The sequence below is a fragment of the Eurypyga helias genome, unplaced genomic scaffold (assembly GCF_000690775.1).
Source record: "Eurypyga helias isolate BGI_N326 unplaced genomic scaffold, ASM69077v1 scaffold11002, whole genome shotgun sequence".
In the NCBI taxonomy this organism is placed as follows: Eukaryota; Metazoa; Chordata; class Aves; order Eurypygiformes; family Eurypygidae; genus Eurypyga; species Eurypyga helias.
This window is the reverse complement of record NW_010237865.1, coordinates 1-8,204: the sequence shown is the minus strand read 5'-3', so window position 1 is coordinate 8,204 and position 8,204 is coordinate 1. Positions and strand designations below refer to the sequence as shown.

At 40.7% G+C, this 8,204-nt stretch overlaps 1 long non-coding RNA gene across 1 annotated transcript; it reads right to left on the bottom strand.

Annotated features, from left to right (window-relative positions):
• Positions 1–4,469: 4,469 nt before the first annotated feature.
• Positions 4,470–6,708, bottom strand: LOC104506620. The gene is made up of 2 exons (XR_727861.1): positions 6,566–6,708; positions 4,470–6,183 (listed from the first exon to the last, which is right to left on the bottom strand). It is a non-coding gene; the product is annotated as an uncharacterized LOC104506620 (long non-coding RNA).
• Between the last annotated feature and the right edge of the window lie 1,496 nt (positions 6,709–8,204).

The following is an 8,204-nucleotide window of genomic DNA, read 5'->3' as shown; positions in this document are numbered from 1 at the left end:
AGGAACACCTTGTCAATCAAAACATCTTAATGAAAAACTCCAGATCCCCACTCCTACCTAAAGTAGAGGAAGGAAGCTGAAAGGCGGGAGACAGGAAGCCCTGCAGGGAATTACTGATGCTTCATCCATGATCTCCATCCATCGTTTTCTAAATAAGAGTTGGACCTAGGGTTGTCCAAGAGACCCAGTTAACACCGGCTGATGTCAGCCTCTCCACTCTGCCGTCTGAAGTTCGTACATTAAAATTTAGAAGAGATAATCTGTATAAAAGTAAATATTAGGAAAAGCTTTTCTAAATCCTCATAGAAATATCACATTTCAAGGGACTCTAAAGAGAGAGGAAGGAGGGGTTACATCTTCTAGGAACACATATTGCAGCCAAATTCAGCACGGGCTGCTTTGTCACACACTCTTTGCCCTGACCACCCACTGCATTACGTTTCGTACCAGCAGGTGGAGCTGCACCGTTTGTACTTCTATATACAATTTTCATGAGAACTCAGCATTTTAGTCTTGAGTAGTTCATCCTTTTTAACAGACTGTTTCCTCCCTTACCTATTTGGCCATTTAAAAACCCGTTACATCAAATAAACTTTTCGTTTTCTGCTTTCAGCTCAAGAGATGATTTACCTCTCAGGGTCAGTCACATCTCACTGCGCTAATCTAGCTCAAGTGGCTTATGAATAATTTAAAAAAAGGAAAAGAAGATTCTCTTTGTTCTATTTTATGACAAGATTGATTTGGTTTGAGTCTGGAATTACTTGAATGAGTGTTTCTGAAGGGTGAGTTTTCAGCAGCCAGCTCTCTAAGCAATGAGCAGCTCACCCAGGGGTTATTCACATTTCTATGGCTCCCGTTCTCCCCACGTAAGTGACTTACTGGGTAAGTACTGCGTTACTATCCCCTATGCGCTTTCAAAACTCCCAGATTATCAGAGGGGAGGTGCTCTGGAACACCAGCTCCTGATCTGGGTCCCCAGTTTGTCAAGAGAGTTTAGGGATCACCACGGGACGCGTGAACTCAAGCTTTCCTGCTTCCACTGAATTGATTTAACCCACAGAGTAAGTGCTACATGAGGAAACGTCTCCCTGGTCTGCATTTCAGCACTCGTAAATTCAGCACAGGTTACAGACTAGCAGGCAGCAAAGCACAGATCCGAACGCGACACCCTCTGGTCAGAGGGCCAGAAGCCTGCCGGTCGTGTACCATCTCCTTTCAGGAACTGCAGGTTGTCTGGACAGTGTTTCCTGAAGAGATGGTTTAACACAAGCACTAAAACCTGGAACAACCTCCAGCCACATCAGAATCAAGGCCTTCATTTCTCAGTCCAAGTGACTGATGGAGCAGGCCCGTGGATTTTGATTTGCCAGCGGATCAGGCTTCACAAGGACACTAAGAAAAAGACAGCATCCAGAAATGTTTAACTAAAGACTGGGAAGAGGCAGAGCAGGGATTTTTCAGCTCATCAGGTACACTGGACCAGAGTAATAACATTTATGTCAGGAAGCGGCACTGCCAGAAAAAAGCACATCCGACAGGATGCATGCAGATGCCATTGGGTATTACAGGATGTCTGGGCCCATCTCCGAGCATACAGGGAATTTTCATGTGACAGGGCCATTCAGAGCAGGGATGACAAGGGAATAGGCTAAGCATCCCTGTCCTAGAACAATGGAACCAAACCTATTGTTTATGCTTTCTAAACTTTCTCCAGCTCTTCTTCCCTTTCTCATACCACCTTAAAGCAGAAAAAACAACTTTTCACATATTTTAGGAGAATTATTACACACTGGAATGTAACCAGATCAAAAGTGACCAATTCAACTCGGATTCACTCAGCAGCCTGATGTTTAAAGAAGACTTTCTAAACATCATGTGAAGAAAACCAGAGCATCACTATGCAAAACCAGCCGACTGCCGTCAGAACCTGCTCAGGAGTCAGTTCTTTTAATCTTTCCCCTCAAATCTGAATCCATGGTTACACCTACACCAAACCCAGAGTTAATCATATACCACAGAGGATCCTGATTTGTTCCGGATCAAGTTACAAAGAACTCAACGAGGCTGACAGGTTTTATTATTCTTAATTTACTGCCACTTCCCAGAAACCAGATCGTTCTATTTTTAGCTCTTAGAGGGCATGATTCAATTAGTAATTTTAAGTATGTTTCAGAGCTGATTTAAAACACACTCCAAGGCACTTAATGGTCAAAACTTGGAATGCCCAACTCAGTTATTTTCTTCTCCTAGCAGCAGAACCTCAGATCTTTTAAAATACATTCTATTTACTCAGAAATTAAAGGCTATGAGGGGCACAAAACGCTAATTGAAAGTCTTAGGTACTCTCGCTACTGAGGTTCAGAGAAGTCAGCTCTCTTCCTTCACTTGACTCCTTCTCCCTAGCTCCATAAGGATTCCAACCCCATGGAAGTCCACTCTATTACCACGACACACTTGCCAAGCCAGGACCAGACAACTAACTCCTTTTTCCACCTCCACACCCACTCATTATTCAAATACGTCAGATCCATCCGTCTTGTCCACCTTCATCATCTCACGCGCTTCATGAACACGGGAAGTTTTACTCCATCCTCCTTTGCAAAGCCACCACTCCTCATCCCTTCACGTACCCAATGCACACCCAATGCCAAGCAGTCAGGAACTGCAAGGGCTACCACCAAGACCAAGTGGAGACCAACCGCTCTCACTTATTACTGTTCTCAGTTTCTGAAACCTTGCTGTAGAAATCTGCCAGCAGCTAGGTGAAACTGCTCTTATTGGAACCACATCCAAAATCTGGATTTTGATCGGGGTACTGATCCAAGCCCACCCTAAAGTTAAGGGCATTCAGAACTCAAAGACTTGGCCCAAAGTCAAAGACACAGGAGTTCAGTGCTTCTACTTCGCATACCCAGTTTTCTTCAGTTATCAACTGAATAATTAAGCATACAAAGACATTTAAATAACATAGATTAAAGCTTCCTATTTAACAGCAGCACTGTCTGTAACAAGGGCCATCCGTACCTGTTTGCATTTCGAAGAAACGGCACTACGCATCAGCCTCTTGACACAAGAGGCTACTGTCCCAGCAGGCAGTTCACTGCCAGCAAAGGCACTGTCAGCACAGGAGGGGAGCAGTTATTTAACACACAGGCAGACATTCAGGAAGGTAAGACAGATCACGCCTGCATCGATTTTATCACAGACTAGACAAAAATCACATAAGAAACATCCATTGGAATAAAAATATACACGAGTGGAAAAAAAAGCAGCGATACCATTTGGAACTGGAAAAGACTAAATTTGAATTCCCAGACTTAAGCATTTCCAGCAGTAAGCTACTTACCAGTGTTCTGCAGTCCAAAACCCCAAAGCTCAGTTAACGGCTGCTAGTTAAGTCACACCACCATCATATTTTCCATACTCACAGCTTTTAAAAACTTCTCCATTGAGGCTGAGAATTTCCATGTTTGGTATGAAACCAAACCATGGCACTGGAATTTCTCTTGGTTGATGTGAAATGAAGGAAAAATCCACTTTTGCATAGGTCAGAACAAGAGAAAAGGACTTCACCCACTAAAAATACAAAACCCTCAAGTGGACCGATACCAAGCTGTTACACCAATTGCCTTTCAACACCTCTTGTTTCAGGAATTTGCTTCTGTGGGTAGAAAATCCTTTTTTTTTACACATAATTCTGCCTTGTGGAGACTTTGTTCTTCCCGAGCATTAAAATGACAACCACTTACCCTTCTCAATACCTACAGTAAGGACAGCTAACTGCCAACAGAGCTTATTTGGCCAGATCCTCAAATGGCAAGAGCACAAGATGTTCCACTCAATTCTCTTCCTATTAAAGGACACAAAAGTTTTAAAAGACATTACTAAATATTTTGCTCCAATTTCCTCCTTTGCAAAGCCACCACTCATATGTTGTTCATGTGTTACATGCTTATACAAAACTGCTTTGTGGACTATACCACATGGATCACACCAGCTACTGGCATTTGGAGTTTGGGCTGAGGGCGCTACCAGCAGGTTCTGATTAAGAGCAGCTCCAGCAATCAAACCAGGAAATGTGCATCTTAACTAGTTAACGAACCGAGGGAGCAAAATCCCTGCAGCCACTAAGATCCAAGTGTTTGCCATTTGGGGCAGCATCCATTGCACATACGTTATCAGATGCTACTGGTGACGCTTTCCAGCAACAAGAATCATGAGGGTTTCACTTCATTCTGAAATTCTGGTTTTAGCTTTAAAACGAAACCCGCATCCCTTCACAGGAATACACACTAACACACTGCATACTCTGTCCAATTAACCACTGAAAACCCAAGCCATTTTAAAATACTGAACAATACGTTTTGGGGCAGCATACGCGTCTCTCCTGTGTTTATTTCATCGCTCAAATCCTGCCAGAGGCCGTTCTGTGGGTTGAACAATAAGCTGCAAAACAGATCAGTCAAAACTCATGTCAAACTGCTTTATTACATCTTAAATAACATTACATTTTAATATAGTATCTATCTTGCATCCAGCTTTCTTGAAGTACACTGACTTTAAAATTAAATACAAAAGGTGAAGAGGGATACAGGGTGTGGAGAAAGCTCTACAGAGTAGTTCATGAGAGAGAGTAAGAGGGAATTCATCTTTTATGCCAAATCCAGGCCTAACGCACAATTACAGCACATTTTTTTACAGAATGTTGCAGAAAAAACAAAATGGAGAAAAGCTACTACTGCTGCTAGGAAGGAGCATTTCTGGATACAGTGAGAAGATAGGAAAGTTTAACAGAACAATCTGCTGTCCAAACACTGCTGCTTTTAACATTTTATTTGAAAAGAAAGCCAGGAAAACCTGCTCATTACAAAAATGACTCTGATCAGATGCAAAGGACTCATCCTACAAGAGGAACTGGCTGTGAGGAACTGATTTAGAAAGAAGATGGTCTAGGTTCCCTCCTCCCACACCCCAGAATCTTTGACAGCGATTGTTTGAACAGGCTGTTTCTTTAAAAAAAAAAAGTGACTTATCACGCTACTCCAAAACGTGCATAGCTTTGTACTTGAGTTCTTCATAGATTTATGCACAGAGTAGCAACAATAAATGAATACAGCGACAATGGTTACAGTTTTTAAACAGGTTATTTCTTCAAAGAAAAAACATCTAAGGACTTAGTCCAATATGCACTTTTTAGCATTTCTACAGCATGCGATTCTAAGAGTAAACCCACCCAATATGGCAAACAATCAAAAAAGGTTTTTTTTTTGTTTAACTTAGAAAGTTCAAGATCATTATTTTCAAAACATTGATTTGTACATCATTTCATACACAAAGAATTGACTCAATACCCAAGTGTAGGATAGGTCTCTTTTGAAAACAGAGATTCCTGGTTGTTGAGACTTATAGGATAGTGTTAGGATATATAAACTGCCCTTTCAAGTGGACAAAACCAAAAGACTTAAAAAAAAAATCAGTGTGGTGAAAGGGGGGGAGCAGGGGGCAGGAGGGACCAAGGATTGCATTTGTTATCCATAAAAGGTGAAAGGATTCTTTAAACAAGCATTCATTACCTTTTACAGCATGTGCTTGGTTACCTTACTGCTTAACATTATCCTATATATGCCAAGTTTTGTGCAACAATTATCTGTGATACTAGAAAATAAAATAAAAAAAATTAGGGACTAAATTTACAGCGTTAACAACCCCCAGGTGCTCTGGGCTAGGACTCCCTTGTTTTGCTCAATTAAATACATAAAGAAATGTATTTAAAAAGGAAACTTGAAAAAAATCCTGCTACAAACATGACTTTAAAATTTGCAAGTGTGTGAGAATAAAGTCCTTAACTTCAACTTGGAAACTACAGTGAAAGCTAACTGTTTCACAATTATGCTCAAGTTTATTTTCTGGTCATGCTTCATGATAGTGTTTCATTTTTAAATTCTCAAGACAAAAAAAAAATGGTCCCAAAAGGAATGCACAATTTCATTTTGCTTACAACACAGAAATTCTTCTTGGAAAGGTAATTGTGCTCTTCATTTCAGCAACAGGAGACGGAAAAGATCTTGCCCTTTGAAGTTGGGGAGGATGGGGGTCCAAGTTAGTATGGTTGGATTGGACATGCTATCGTTTTTAATTTTCAACCGTTGGAAACTTCTTCCAGTCATGGAGTCCGCTGCTCTTCTGACACACAGAAAGATTTATTAAGAGTTGCACTTTGACAGACTGCAATCAAGTTTCAAGTTTTGCTCTCGCTACCCACCGATGCATTTAGCCATTATCTCACCATTTTCAAGAACGCCATTTATTTACCAACCCTGATTCAAAACACTGTACAGTCATCCCTACCAGGGAAATAAAATATGCCAAAAATAGTGCATCACAAAAATGTCATTGCATACATTAAACAAACAGCCTTCTAAAAAAAGCCAAACTATTTTTTTCCCTGAGTGACTTTCCCAATCTGAACTATAAGCTCACAGCATCAGTAAACCAGGACTGTTGGCTCCCGGAAAAAGCATTCTGAATACCAAGCAAGGACAGCTTTAACTGGATACCTACCTACTTCAGTTCCAGATCTTGAGGAAGCTGTCCCATGATCCTGTTGCCACTGCCATACCATCATCAGTCACACCTAAGCAACTGACACGGTTATCATGACCAGCAAGGACACCTGTAAATAAGAACAGGTAGCCACCACATTACTGTGATGATTTCCTATTTCAGTTCAAGTAACAGTGAAACACATCTGGATTAGTCAAGCTATACGTTCAAACGTCCTCAAACGTGGTTGGTATTTTTAAATGCTCTTGGGTTTATAAGCACAAATTTACATATAACTCTGGGAGTTCACAAAGGGGTGATTTGGTACATGAATTACTCCAAAATCTTCCATGTATATTCCCTGCATTATGACCTTTATGAGCTTCTCATGAGTTGTGAAATCACAGTCCCGAAAATTCTGCTGACAATGTCATAGCAATAAATACAGTATAACCATGAGAAGAGAAGACCTTATTGCTCCCTACAGCTACCTGAAAGGAGGGTACAGAGAGGTGGGGGTTGGTCTCTTCACCCAAGAGACAGAGGAAATGGCCTCAGGTTGCTCCAGGGGAGATTTAGCTTGGATTTCACAGAAAGAGCTGTCAGGCATTGGAATGGGCTGCCCAGGCAGGTGCTTGAGTCACCACCTCTGCAAATATTTAGGAGACATCTAGATGTGGTGCTCAGGGACGTGGGTTAGTGGTGGGCTTGGCAGTGTTGGGTTAATGGTTGGACTTGATCTTAAAGATCCTTTCCAATCTAAATTATTTTCTCTCATTAGTGATAAAAATCACTTAGATTTTACACATATTTTTAATGTGCAAAAAACCCAGAAGTTTGGCTGAATTGTTATGAACACTAAAGCATTTTTCATCCAATTTTATCTTAGTATGTTTACAACCACTTACAAGGCTTAAACTCCTACATACAATCTATTTGTCAATAAGGAGATCTGCTACAATTCAATTATAGTACCATTATAAAAAAAATTGAGACACCAAACAGAAATATTAAGGAAACCAATATTTCCCTCCATCTCCTTTAATTTAACAGTTTCAAGGAGTTGAAAAGAAAATTTAATTATGTTCAAGCTCTTTCCAGTCCACAGCATTGAAATAGAATCATAGAATCACAGAATGTTTTGGGTTGGAAGGGACCTTAAAGATCATCCAGTTCCAACCCCCCTGCCATGGGCAGGGACACCTTCCACTAGACCAGGCTGCTCGTCAATCAACATCAAGATATTCTTGATAGACTTAAAATCAGTCTTTCTACATCAATTACACTGCCCATTAGCCACCACTCATTCATATTTTGTGCTTTGCCCCTCCATTTACAATTCTCCAATACGGAATGTGAATCAAGTCAATTTTAGTTCTTACACAAACTAGTATGTTTAAAAATTATTATTTTAACTGTTAATTTGGTGTAAAAATGACTGCTTCATACACAAGGCTTCTCGATGTTTGACGAAGTAACATTCCCAATACTTTTTAAAAGCAGTAATGCTGTGTGAGTAACACCACTAATCTCTAGATCCTATTAAATCCATACAAGTGTCTAAGCCTCAGCATGGAATTGTGCACTTCTGCAGCAGAAGGCAGAGCATAAGCATTGCAGAGAATGATACAATCTTCACGGAGAGCTGCCCGTGGTTGGCG